Here is a 15,527-nt window from a genome sequence, read left to right on the forward strand (position 1 = left end):
CCAACAGCTGCAACCCCCCCTAGGTACCCCCCAAGCAAGGATGGCCCTGGCAATACTCTCCTCCTGACGCTGGCGCAGAATAGCCGTCCTACACTCAACATTACTCCGAGGAGCGAAAGTCTTAAGCAGACACAGCGGTAAAACAAGCAACCGAATCCAGCGGGAGAGATCACTAGGGGAATCAGCCACATCATCCAGAGCTCCTTTCAAAGCCCGAGCAAACCCAAGACGACACTTAGGAGGAATAGATTTGACGGTGGGGAGGCCCAAAGACAATAAACGATCAAGGGAAGATATAGACCACTGAACAAGCTCAACACCATCATCAGAAGAAACCGAAGTAGAGGGAGCCAAAGGTCTCGGAATACCATAAATATGAAAACTGTAGAGGCCATCAACATGCTCCGGAGACAGCACAATATCACCCCGACTATGTCGACATCTAGCACGAGTGGTACGGGTCATAAAACACACCTCACACAACCAGAGCCCCATCCGTCTCAAAACACTCTCGGCATTGGAATAAACAGTCAAACTATCAGTAAGAGTCTGACGCGTAAGTTCCAACGCACCATTCTAGCAATGTCGGTCCTGAAAATATTTCTGCCAAGCAGCCTTAGTAAGGCCCTTACCAAAACCATCCCGACAAGAATGAAGACTAGAAAAAGTACAATGGTACCTAAAAAGTTCGGGCATGAAGGAAGAAGTAAACCCCCACACCCCACCTGCACAAAATCTGATATAGCCACCAAAACAACCACCCGAACGAAACCACCACACAGGCAACCGCACAAGTAGCTAGAGGCAGAAAAAGGACAAGGAAGCCAAAGAATCAAGCTAACCAGCGGCCTAGAATAAAGCACTACTGACCACCAACACACCACCCACTCCGGTGGTGATCGACAAACAGCAGCACAAAACACCTAAAAACCACGACAAAGCAGCCCGGAACACCCACCACAACCACCACCTACACGACTAGACAGCAGGCAGCATCTATAGGCGGCCGGACACTGCAGCAGTAGCCAACCAGCAGCCCAAAACAAATCCTAGCAGAAACCGCAGCCAAAACCGCAGCAAAAAAAACACAGCAAAACGCAAAGAGGAAAACTCACCAGAGGTTGACGCCAAGGCAGAGTAGTCGGCCACCACAGCAAGGACCGGCGACGTGAGGTCTGGTGGTCTAAGGATGGTGGCGAAGGTGCAGTCACCACAGGCAGGCGGCAATGAACCCAGATGCGACAAAACGCTGCCCTAACGAAACAACCAACGAAACCCTTCAATAACAGCGACCGCTGTTCGAAACAACCAACAAACACCACCCCTGACCGGCGACGTGAGGTCTAAAGGTCGACTGGAGGCGGTGGTTGGCAGCCAACGACGACAGAAAGACGAGAAAAAAAAATTTTTTATTATTATTATTATTATTATTATTATTATTATTATTATTATTATTATTATTATTATTATTATTATTATTATTAGCCGTAGAGTGGCACGTTAAAGAGGTTTTGATGGAGACAATGAGATGACAAGTGCAAAATTGACGGCGACATAGGCCTGAGCTGCCCTTCCCTTCCCAACACTCATTATCTTTCTTTTCTTCAGTATCTTAATTCTTAACTATACCAAGTTTGGCAGATGGTATATTACGACTATACTCATCAATAATTTTAGCACTACCATTATTTTGCGTCTATAACTAAAAACGCGTCAAATACAATACCACATTCCTAGTAGGACAAGCAACAAGTGGAGTGATGGGGACCAAAAATAGCACTACTTTCAAGCTATTTGACCCGTCTTTAACTATAGACGGATATATCTGTCTATAGCAACACTAATTGTATTATTATTATTATTATTATTATTATTATTATTATTATTATTATTATTATTATTATTATTATTATTATTATTATTATTATTACTATTATTTATTAATTATTATTATTATTTATTATTAATTATTATTATTATTAGACTAATATATAAACTAGAGTTTACCTTAGATGAGTTCATTCTACACACACACACCCCCCCCCCCCACACACACACACACACACACACATTAGATTAGATAATTAGTCTCTCATACTCTTTCAAGAACATAAACCCTATAGCCACCAAAACAACCACCCGAACGAAACCACCACATGTGCAACCGCACAAGTAGCTAGAGGCGAGAAAAAGGACAAGGAAGCCAAAGAAGCAAGCTAACCGGCGGCCTAGAATAAAGCACTATCGACCACCAACACACCACCCACTCCGGTGGTGATCGACAAACAAAGACAAAACACCTAAAAACCACGACAAAGCAGCCGGAACACCCACCACAACCACCACCTACACGACTAGACAAAGAAAAGATCTATAGGCGGCGGACACTTCAAAGCAGAGCCAACCAAAGACCCCAAAACAAATCCTAGCGTAAAACCGACCAAAACCGCAAAAAAAAAAAAACACAAAGAAACGCAAAGAGGAAAACTCACCACGAGGTTGACGCCAAGGCGAGTAGTCGGCCACCACAAAGAAGGACCGCGACGTGAGGTCCGGTGGTCTAAGGATGGTGGCGAAGGTGCGATCACCACGGGCGGCAAAGCAAGAATGAACCCAGATGCGACAAAACGCTGCCTAACGAAACAACCAACGAAACTCTTCAATAACAGCGACCGCTGTTCGAAACAACCAACAAACACCACTCCTGACCGGCGACGTGAGGTCTAAAGGTCGACTGGAGGCGGTGGTTGGCAGCCAACGACGACAGAAAGACGAGAAAAAAATTATTATTATTATTATTATTATTATTATTATTATTATTATTAGCCGTAGAGTGGCACGTTAAAGAGGTTTTGATGGAGACAATGAGATGACAAGTGCAAAATTGACGGCGACCTAAAAACCACGACAAAGCAGCCCGGAACACCCACCACAACCACCACCTACACGACTAGACATCAGGCAGCATTTATAGGCGGCCGGACACTGCAGCAGTAGCCAACCAGCAGCCGAAAACAAATCCTAGCAGAAACCGCAGCCAAAACCGCAGCAAAAAAAACATAGCAAAACGCAAAGAGGAAAACTCACCAGAGGTTGACGCCAGGGCAGAGTAGTCGGCCACCACAGCAAGGACCGGCGACGTGAGGTCTGGTGGTCTAAGGATGGTGGCAAAGGTGCAGTCACCACAGGCAGGCGGCAATGAACCCAGATGCGACAAAACGCTGCCCTAACGAAACAACCAACGAAACCCTTCAATAACAGCGACCGCTGTTCGAAACAACCAACAAACACCACCCCTGACCGGCGACGTGAGGTCTAAAGGTCGACTGGAGGCGGTGGTTGGCAGCCAACGACGACAGAAAGACGAGAAAAAAAAATTATTATTATTATTATTATTATTATTATTATTATTATTATTATTATTATTATTATTATTATTATTATTATTAGCCGTAGAGTGGCACGTTAAAGAGGTTTTGATGGAGACAATGAGATGACAAGTGCAAAATTGACGGCGACATAGGCCTGAGCTGCCCTTCCCTTCCCAACACTCGTTATCTTTCTTTTCTTCAGTATCTTAATTCTTAACTATACCAAGTTTGGCAGATGGTATATTACGACTATACTCATCAATAATTTTAGCACTACCATTATTTTGCGTCTATAACTAAAAATGCGTCAAATACAATACCACATTCCTAGTAGGACAAGCAACAAGTGGAGTGATGGGGACCAAAAATAGCACTACTTTCAAGCTATTTGACCCGTCTTTAACTATAGACGGATATATCTGTCTATAGCAACACTAATTGTATTATTATTATTATTATTATTATTATTATTATTATTATTATTATTATTATTATTATTATTATTTATTAATTATTATTATTATTATTATTATTATTATTATTATTATTATTATTAGACTAATATATAAACAAGAGTTTACCTTAGATGAGTTCATTCTACACAAACACACCCCCCCCCCCCCCCCCCACACACACACATTAGATTAAATAATTAGTCTCTCATACTCTCTCAAGAACATAAACCCTATAGCCACCAAAACAACCACCCGAACGAAACCACCACACAGGCAACCGCACAAGTGGCTAGAGGCAGAAAAAGGACAAGGAAGCCAAAGAAGCAAGCTAACAAGCGGCCTAGAATAAAGCACTACTGACCACCAACACACCACCCACTCCGGTGGTGATCGACAAACAGCAGCACAAAACACCTAAAAACCACGACAAAGCAGCCCGGAACACCCACCACAACCACCACCTACACGACTAGACAAAGAAAAGATCTATTGGCGGCCGGACATCGCAAAGAATGGCCAACCAAAGAGCCCAAAACAAATCCTAGCAGAAACCGCAGCCAAAACCGCAGCAAAAAAAAACACAGCAAAACGCAAAGAGGAAAACTCACCAGAGGTTGACGCCAAGGCAGAGTAGTCGGCCACCACAGCAAGGACCGGCGACGTGAGGTCTGGTGGTCTAAGGATGGTGGCGAAGGTGCAGTCACCACAGGCAGGCGGCAATGAACCCAGATGCGACAAAACGCTGCCCTAACGAAACAACCAACGAAACCCTTCAATAACAGCGACCGTGTTCGAAACAACCAACAAACACCACCCCTGACCGGCGACGTGAGGTCTAAAGGTCGACTGGAGGCGGTGGTTGGCAGCCAACGACGACAGAAAGACGAGAAAAAAATTATTATTATTATTATTATTATTAGCCGTAGAGTGGCACGTTAAAGAGGTTTTGATGGAGACAATGAGATGACAAGTGCAAAATTGACGGCGACCTAAAAACCACGACAAAGCAGCCCGGAACACCCACCACAACCACCACCTACACGACTAGACATCAGCAAAGATCTATAGGCGGCCGGACACGCAGACGAGAGCCAACAAAGAAAGACAAAACAAATCCTAAAGAAAAACCGCACCAAAACCGCAAAGAAAAAAAAACACAAAGAAAACGCAAAGAGGAAAACTCACCAGAGGTTGACGCCAAGGCAGAGTAGTCGGCCACCACAGCAAGGACCGGCGACGTGAGGTCTGGTGGTCTAAGGATGGTGGCGAAGGTGCAGTCACCACAGGCAGGCGGCAATGAACCCAGATGCGACAAAACGCTGCCCTAACGAAACAACCAACGAAACCCTTGAATAACAGCGACCGCTGTTCGAAACAACCAATAAACACCACCCCTGACCGGCGACGTGAGGTCTAAAGGTCGACTGGAGGTGGTGGTTGGCAGCCAACGACGACAGAAAGACGAGAAAAAAAAGAAATTATTATTATTATTATTATTATTATTATTATTATTATTATTATTATTATTATTATTATTATTATTATTATTATTAGCCGTAGAGTGGCACGTTAAAGAGGTTTTGATGGAGACAATGAGATGACAAGTGCAAAATTGACGGCGACATAGGCCTGAGCTGCCCTTCCCTTCCCAACACTCATTATCTTTCTTTTCTTCAGTATCTTAATTCTTAACTATACCAAGTTTGGCAGATGGTATATTACGACTATACTCATCAATAATTTTAGCACTACCATTATTTTGCGTCTATAACTAAAAACGCGTCAAATACAATACCACATTCCTAGTAGGACAAGCAACAAGTGGAGTGATGGGGACCAAAAATAGCACTACTTTCAAGCTATTTGACCCGTCTTTAACTATAGACGGATATATCTGTCTATAGCAACACTAATTGTATTATTATTATTATTATTATTATTATTATTATTATTATTATTATTATTATTATTATTATTATTATTATTATTATTATTATTATTATTATTACTATTATTACTATTATTTATTATTTATTATTATTATTTATTAATTATTATTATTATTATTATTATTATTATTATTATTATTATTATTATTATTATTATTATTATTAGACTAATATATAAACTAGAGTTTACCTTAGATGAGTTCATTCTACACACACACACCCCCTCCACACACACACACACACACACACACACACACACACACACACACACACATTAGATTAGATAATTAGTCTCTCATACTCTCTCAAGAACATAAACCCTATAGCCACTAAAACAACCACCCGAACGAAACCACCACATGTGCAACCGCACAAGTAGCTAGAGGCGAAAAAAGGACAAGGAAGCCAAAGAAGCAAGCTAACCAAATGCCTAGAATAAAGCACTATCGACCACCAACACACCACCCACTCCGGTGGTGATCGACAAACAAGAAAGACAAAACACCTAAAAACCACGACAAAGCGGCCGGAACACCCACCACAACCACCACCTACACGACTAGACAAAAGCGAAAAGATCTATAGGCGGCGGACACTGCAGCAGAGAGCCAACCAAAGCAGCCCAAAACAAATCCTAGCGTAAACCGCTTGACCAAAACCGCGGCAAAAAAAAAACACAAAGAAACGCAAAGAGGAAAACTCACCACGAGTTGGCCAAGGCGAGTAGTCGGCCACCACAAAGAAGGACCGGCGACGTGAGGTCTGGTGGTCTAAGGATGGTGGCGAAGGTGCAGTCACCACAGGCAGGCGGCAATGAACCCAGATGCGACAAAACGCTGCCTTAACGAAACAACCAACGAAACTCTTCAATAACAGCGACCGCTGTTCGAAACAACCAACAAACACCACTCCTGACCGGCGACGTGAGGTCTAAAGGTCGACTGGAGGTGGTGGTTGGCAGCCAACGACGACAGAAAGACGAGAAAAAAATTATTATTATTATTATTATTATTATTATTATTATTATTATTAGCCGTAGAGTGGCACGTTAAAGAGGTTTTGATGGAGACAATGAGATGACAAGTGCAAAATTGACGGCGACCTAAAAACCACGACAAAGCAGCCCGGAACAACCACCACAACCACCACCTACACAACTAGACATCAGGCAGAATTTATAGGCGGCCGGACACTGCAGCAGTAGCCAACCAGCAGCCCAAAACAAATCCTAGTAAACCGCAAAACCAAACCGCAAAAAAAAAACACAAAGAAAACGCAAAGAGGAAAACTCACCAGAGGTTGACGCCAAGGCAGAGTAGTCGGCCACCACAGCAAGGACCGGCGACGTGAGGTCTGGTGGTCTAAGGATGGTGGCAAAGGTGCAGTCACCACAGGCAGGCGGCAATGAACCCAGATGCGACAAAACGCTGCCCTAACGAAACAACCAACGAAACCCTTCAATAACGGCGATGATCATTGCTCGAAACAACCAACAAACACCACCCCTGACCGGCGACGTGAGGTCTAAAGGTCGACTGGAGGCGGTGGTTGGCAGCCAACGACGACAGAAAGACGAGAAAAAAAAAAATTATTATTATTATTATTATTATTATTATTATTATTATTATTATTATTATTATTATTATTATTATTATTATTATTATTATTATTATTAGCCGTAGAGTGGCACGTTAAAGAGGTTTTGATGGAGACAATGAGATGACAAGTGCAAAATTGACGGCGACATATGCCCGAGCCGCCCTTCCTTCCCAACACTCATTATCTTTCTTTTCTTGATATCTTAATTCTTAACTATACCAAGTTTGGCGAGATGGTATATTACGACTATACTCATCAATAATTTTAGCACTACCATTATTTTGCGTTTATAACTAAAAACGCGTCAAATACAATACCACATTCCTAGTAGGACAAGCAACAAGTGGAGTGATGGGGACCAAAAATAGCACTACTTTCAAGCTATTTGACCGTCTTTAACTATGACGGATATATCTCGTCTTCTATAGCAACACTAATTGTATTATTATTATTATTATTATTATTATTATTATTATTATTATTATTTATTAATTATTATTATTATTATTATTATTATTAGACTAATATATAAACAAGAGTTTACCTTAGATGAGTTCATTCTACACACACACACCCCCCCCCCCCCCCCCAACACACACACACATTAGATTAGATAATTAGTCTCTCATACTCTCTCAAGAACATAAACCCTATAGCCACCAAAACAACCACCCGAACGAAACCACCACACAGGCAACCGCACAAGTAGCTAGAGGCAGAAAAAGGACAAGGAAGCCAAAGAAGCAAGCTAACAAGCGGCCTAGAATAAAGCACTACTGACCACCAACACACCACCCACTCCGGTGGTGATCGACAAACAGCAGCACAAAACACCTAAAAACCACGACAAAGCAGCCCGGAACACCCACCACAACCACCACCTACACGACTAGACAGCAGGCAGCATCTATAGGCGGCCGGACACTGCAGCAGTAGCCAACCAGCAGCCCAAAACAAATCCTAGCAGAAACCGCAGCCAAAACCGCAGCAAAAAAACACAGCAAAACGCAAAGAGGAAAACTCACCAGAGGTTGACGCCAAGGCAGAGTAGTCGGCCACCACAGCAAGGACCGGCGACGTGAGGTCTGGTGGTCTAAGGATGGTGGCGAAGGTGCAGTCACCACAGGCAGGCGGCAATGAACCCAGATGCGACAAAACGCTGCCCTAACGAAACAACCAACGAAACCCTTCAATAACAGCGACCGCTGTTCGAAACAACCAACAAACACCACCCCTGACCGGCGACGTGAGGTCTAAAGGTCGACTGGAGGCGGTGGTTGGCAGCCAACGACGACAGAAAGACGAGAAAAAAATTATTATTATTATTATTATTATTAGCCGTAGAGTGGCACGTTAAAGAGGTTTTGATGGAGACAATGAGATGACAAGTGCAAAATTGACGGCGACCTAAAAACCACGACAAAGCAGCCCGGAACACCCACCACAACCACCACCTACACGACTAGACATCAGGCAGCATCTATAGGCGGCCGGACACTGCAGCAGTAGCCAACCAGCAGCCCAAAACAAATCCTAGTAGAAACCGCAGCCAAAACCGCAGCAAAAAAAACACAGCAAAACGCAAAGAGGAAAACTCACCAGAGGTTGACGCCAAGGCAGAGTAGTCGGCCACCACAGCAAGGACCGGCGACGTGAGGTCTGGTGGTCTAAGGATGGTGGCGAAGGTGCAGTCACCACAGGCAGGCGGCAATGAACCCAGATGCGACAAAACGCTGCCCTAACGAATCAACCAACGAAACCCTTCAATAACAGCGACCGCTGTTCGAAACAACCAACAAACACCACCCCTGACCGGCGACGTGAGGTCTAAAGGTCGACTGGAGGCGGTGGTTGGCAGCCAACGACGACAGAAAGACGAGAAAAAAATTATTATTATTATTATTATTATTATTATTATTATTATTATTATTATTATTATTATTATTATTATTATTATTATTATTAGCCGTAGAGTGGCACGTTAAAGAGGTTTTGATGGAGACAATGAGATGACAAGTGCAAAATTGACGGCGACATAGGCCTGAGCTGCCCTTCCCTTCCCAACACTCATTATCTTTCTTTTCTTCAGTATCTTAATTCTTAACTATACCAAGTTTGGCAGATGGTATATTACGACTATACTCATCAATAATTTTAGCACTACCATTATTTTGCGTCTATAACTAAAAACGCGTCAAATACAATACCACATTCCTAGTAGGACAAGCAACAAGTGGAGTGATGGGGACCAAAAATAGCACTACTTTCAAGCTATTTGACCCGTCTTTAACTATAGACGGATATATTTGTCTATAGCAACACTAATTGTATTATTATTATTATTATTATTATTATTATTATTATTATTATTATTATTATTATTATTATTATTATTATTATTATTATTATTATTATTATTATTATTATTATTATTATTACTATTACTATTATTTATTAATTATTATTTAATTATTATTATTATTATTATTATTATTAGACTAATATATAAACAAGAGTTTACCTTAGATGAGTTCATTCTACACACACACACCCGTCCCACCCCCCCCCCCACACACACACACACACACACACACACATATTAGATTAGATAATTAGTCTCTCATACTCTCTCAAAAACATAAACCCTATATTAAATTATTTTCTCTCTTAATTTCTCCTCTATCAAATTTACCTCAATTTGAGCCCAATGTTTTTATATGGACTTACCCTTGTCGTTCAATTTTCATTTTTAACAACATTTTCCACCTCATTAATTAAAACGCTTCGTTTTCCTCTTCATTGGAAACCATAGATCAACATTATATAAGACATAGTTTACCTGTCTCATGACATAACAGAAACCCTAAATTTTATATCCTGGATCTCTAATTCCATACTCTATCTTGGTGATCCCTTCAGTTTCCCTGATTTTTATTTCTGATATTTATTTTATTTCGTTTTACCGTGAGGAAATGATGACGGTCACAGAAACGAACCCCGCAACAATGCAACCACCACAAACCCCGACCACCCAGGAAATCTTTTTTCCATCTCTTAATTTCTCCTCTATTTCTTCCATCTCTTAATTTCTTCCATCTCTTAATTTCTCCTCTATCAAAGTTGTAATCTTTCTTCCATATTAATCTAATTCTTCTTTAGTTTATTCAAGTTCTACAATTCTCATTAGTGTACATTTAGATTATCGCGTTGCAATTTGAAGGAAGAAGAGATTCATCCTTATTATTCCAATCCAAGTTTCTATCTTTATTTGTTGTTGGTATAATTCTTCTTCTTATTTCTCTCTTTTAAGTTTATTCTCAAGTTTTATTTTGATTGTTTTGTGCTTGAATTTCTCTATTTGTTGTTAGATTATAATTTTCTCTCCCTTGTTCATCTTGTTCATGTTGTTGTTATTAGCAAAGTTAGAACCTTTGATTAGTAGTGATAAAGTTTGTTCCTTTTTACATTCCCCTACTCAAATCTTAGTTTAATTAGTTGATAACCCTTTTTTGCACAATTTATTGCATGTTTAGTAGCAGAAATCAATTTTACATCATTTTCATGGTTAAAGTATCCATCTTTATCAATTATTTTGTCTTAATAACCATGATTAGTGAGTAGTCCTTTTACTAGGACTCGATTATCCCCAACATGAGTTTCCTACTCGGTTAAGACCCATTTAATTGGTCATTTTAGGTAACGGTAAAGGAGAATTAAGGGGATTGATTTGTGTTTTTGACTTGTTGGAACTAGTTTTATTACCAATGAAATTCACGGGGCTAGCTATGTTGTCACGGTGGTGGTGTTATACAAGGCCGGATTTACAATAACACTGGGCCCTACGGACAAAACGGACTTGTAAGAAAAAAAAAATTTAACCAATATGTATATTGTCATAATATATCATCGAAATATATTTATTGTTATGCATATGGTCATAATTAATTAAACTTTTGTCACAGTTTATTATTATTTTGTCACAAATATTGCTACGTTTGTTAGTGTTTTGCAGTAATTATTGTTATTATTGTTTTCTATTTTTTTCCTCTTTTTATTATTATGCTTCTTCCGTCTCGGTCATTTTTCTACCTTTTATTGTTATTTCATTAAAAACAATCGATCTATGTAATTAATTCAACCTAAAAATTTTCAAATAGAAATTTCTATATTTTTGATTGCGAACTATAATTCAAGGTAGATTGAATTGTTAACATTATTTTGAAAGAATATCATGAGAACTATAAACGCTGGAAAAATAAATGATGATTTTGTTCGTAAAATTTATTATAACAAAAAAATCTCAAAATTTAATTAATATTCGTTTTGATGTTTAATGATTGTTTAATTTACTTTTAGAATGAAAAGCCAAATTTTGATGATTGTGTTTAATACCAGGGTTACCGGATTCGCTCCAACCCCCAGCGAATCGCGAATCGATACGATCGTATCAATTCGTGATTCGTTAGCGAATCGATACGGCCCAATTCATTACAAATTCGTCCAAAAGGAGCGAATCAAAATACTTTGCTAAAATAATGAAATGCGAAGAAAAAAGTGAAGGATAGCAGGATACTTACCAATTATTTTGAAATCAGAGGACAATATTTTGATATTTTAGTCCAACAAATACTGATTTTGACAAGAAATTAGTAGATTTAGCTTATGCGATTTCTTAGGTTTTGATGGTAGAAAGGTTTCAAAGGAATATTGAGTTGGGATGAACGAAGAAGATGAAGTTGTGTGGTCACCATTTGCGTGATAGAAGATGAGTTGAATGGTTTGACACTTTGACGTTTGAGGATCTTAACATAAATTGAATGGTTTTCCTGGGTTCATTATTTAATCAATATTCCTTTGTGCCTTTTCTAGGTAATAAATATGGCCCTTTATATGCTATAGATTGGTGGGAAGTTCAATTACTCCTAGTTCATTAGTTAGTTTTACACTTTTTCTTTTCCAAAGTCTTTTTATACAGTAACTAGTTTTTGTACCCGTGCAAAAGCACGAGCCGTTTTAAATATTAAGATAAAGTTATGTATTTCAATTAATTTTTTAATATTCGAAATTAGTCTTTAAAGTTTTAGGAATAAATAAATGATCATAAATAATCTATACTATCTAGTTAAGAAAAAAATATTATGAGTACTTATATTTGTATATTTTAGAGTTGGACATACTTAACATAACGATTTATGTTTTAATAATTATATAATGGGGTCGTGTTGCATATATAATACAAAGAATCCAACTGTTTAGGCATAATCATACTACGCCAAGATACAAATTAATAGATATAGATTTAATTAAACAATTACTCTTACATGTGTTTATCACTTTATCATACCATTGATGGAAATCTAGCTTGTAACACCCCACGATAATTGAAGAGGTGCAGTGATAGGCTTAAATGACTAGTGCTTAAAGGGATTGGAAGTACTACTCATATCAACAAAGTGCACTTTCTTTTATGGTCATCCATGCGAAAGAACCCCAATGTTAAGCGTGCTTGACTGGGAGTAGTCTTAGGATGGGTGACCTCCTGGGAAAGTTTCCGGGATACGCACGAGTGAGGACAAAATGCGCTATAAAGGACCCGTGTTGATCTGTGGGCCATGTACACAGCCTGGTGAGCTATCATAAGTAACCGCTCCCGACCCGGTTTGGGCCGGGGTGTTACATCGCTTGTAAGTAATGTAGAGAGTCTATATTCGTGGCGTAACGGATAACGAAAAATCGGTTGGAAAATCTATCTTCATTGTGATCATCCTTGGTCCAAATAAGCATATCTGAAAATGATTCACAAAATAAGTAGGTAAAAATAGTTTGATAATACAGAACTATTTCGAGGGATTAGAAAACATTAGGAAAAACTCAAAAAAATCTTGTATTTATAAGTATGTACATAGAAAATTTAGTCTTATATGTCTCTCTATTTACCATGAGTTCATGCCTCTTTATTTTCTTTGTTATGCATTTTTTTGTCTCATTATATTCCTAGGTGTTAAAAGCCATTAAAATATTTATTGTGACATCTTAATTATGGTAAACTAACAATCTTACAAAGTTAATACACTAAATTAATTAAGTATAAATAAAGAGACAAAAGATAATTATAATACAAAACTATTCCTAAGATTAAAAAACATTAAGATTGGAAAGAAATGAAAAAAAAATATGGCATTTACAATGATGTACAATTGTACATAGAAAACTTAATCTTATATATAAGATTAATCTATGTCTCTCTGTTTACCAAGAGTTTATGACCTTGTCTCTTTATTTTCTTTGTCAATACATTTATATTTATCTCCTTATATTCTTAGGTATTAAAAAATCATTAAAATATTTATTGTGCCATATTAATTAAGATATACTAACAATCTTACCAAGTAAGTATGCCAAATTAATCAAGCATAATAGCAATTATTGATAATGACATGGAATAAAATTAAATATTTTTAGCAATTATTGAAAATGACTTGGAATAAAATAAAATGACTTTTCCTAGCCTTTTAATTAGATAGTACTTGTATAGATTATTCTTCGTTCTTAATTTCTTATGTATTCAGTTTTTTTTTTTAATTTCGAATACATATACTCCATATGAAATATCTTGAAATTATTAACTTACAGTTAATCGGTATTTTTTATTGTAGTTTTTTTTTGAGTTAATTAAGTTTAAAGCTAATGGAATATGTATGGATTTTTAAATCAAAAATAAGTGAATTAAATTAATGCAAATATAATAATAAATTGGTAATCCGTGTTATTTTAGTTTGCCAAGTCAATAAATTGGTAATCCGTGTTATATTAGTTTGCCAAGTCATTATTATTGTATACGTGGCCTTTTTTCATCCATGTGGCATTGTTTACGTGTCATTTTTAGGCTAGCTTTTTAATAACATTTTATAGATTTTCTTCTTGTCCTTGACCGTTGACCATTGGTGATAATCAATTAGGTGGAGGATGGTGTGATTTTAACTTGTCTTTCGTTAACCTTGGTTGAGACCGAAAGGGAGAACCTTGGGAGAACACCCCTAATTTTGTGTTTGAAATCGACCCTTGAGAGAGGGAGTGAGATGACCCGGATTTGAGACGCGAACTTAATGAACCTAAGTCTAGTTTAAACCACCCCTGAGATAATGCATGGTTTTGGGAGAGTTGAAACTTGGAATTAGGTACCCGACCTTCGAACCCGAGAGGGGGTTGGAAAGGTTTGCTAGTGTCCACGCACGAGACCGAAAGGGAAGTGTTTGGCGACCTAGAGCCGTCATCCTCTTTCACACTACCTAATCGACCATTTAACGAGAAATTGAACTTGTAGGAGCAATTGTCGGTGGAGAAATCGGGTCCTAGGCCTTCCTTAATCTTGATTACATTATTTTCATTCACTTGCTTAATTTCCATCACTAGTTCAATTGCATTTTATTTTATTTAGTCTAGTTGTTTAGTTTAAAAACCCCATCTCATTTATTGTCGACTTAGCTAAACAAGAGACTAAAAACGATTGGTAATTTTCCATTCTCCTTGTGGATTCGACCCTCATATTGTGCGATGACAACCGTGCACTTGCGAGGTTAAACTTTGAACCATCAACCACTTATACAAGTAATATACTCACTCCGTCTCGGTCAATTGGTTTTGGCACAAAAACCAAGGAAAGAGGGGAGACAAATTACTAAATGACAAGTGGAACAAATTGGGTGAGAATGATCAAATTGTTCATCAAGTTCATTTTTAAAACAGAAAACACAATAATTAACTGATACCTAAAATAGAAAAGGACAACAAATAACCGGAACAACAAAATAACACTTTACCTGTTAATAGTTTAAAGACGAATAATACCATCCTAAACAAGAATTTGGGTAAAATACAAAAAGCAGGTGACGAATGAAATACAAGAGTCCTCTCCATTTCCTCAAAAGAAATGGAGAGGTAAGTACCTATTAATGGCTCGGATCGCATATTGATTATTGACAACATCTAACGGTTCTAAATTTACGTATAAAAATAAAAGAAAATGAGGGTGAAAGAGAAAATTACTTCCTCCATTCAACTCCACTCTACCACTTTCTTTTTTTCACGTTTGCCAACACGTGTTTTACGCGCTAAATATCGTTAACTACGTATTTGAAAAAATTATAAAAGTT

The sequence above is a fragment of the Silene latifolia genome, chromosome 9 (assembly GCF_048544455.1).
Source record: "Silene latifolia isolate original U9 population chromosome 9, ASM4854445v1, whole genome shotgun sequence".
In the NCBI taxonomy this organism is placed as follows: Eukaryota; Viridiplantae; Streptophyta; class Magnoliopsida; order Caryophyllales; family Caryophyllaceae; genus Silene; species Silene latifolia.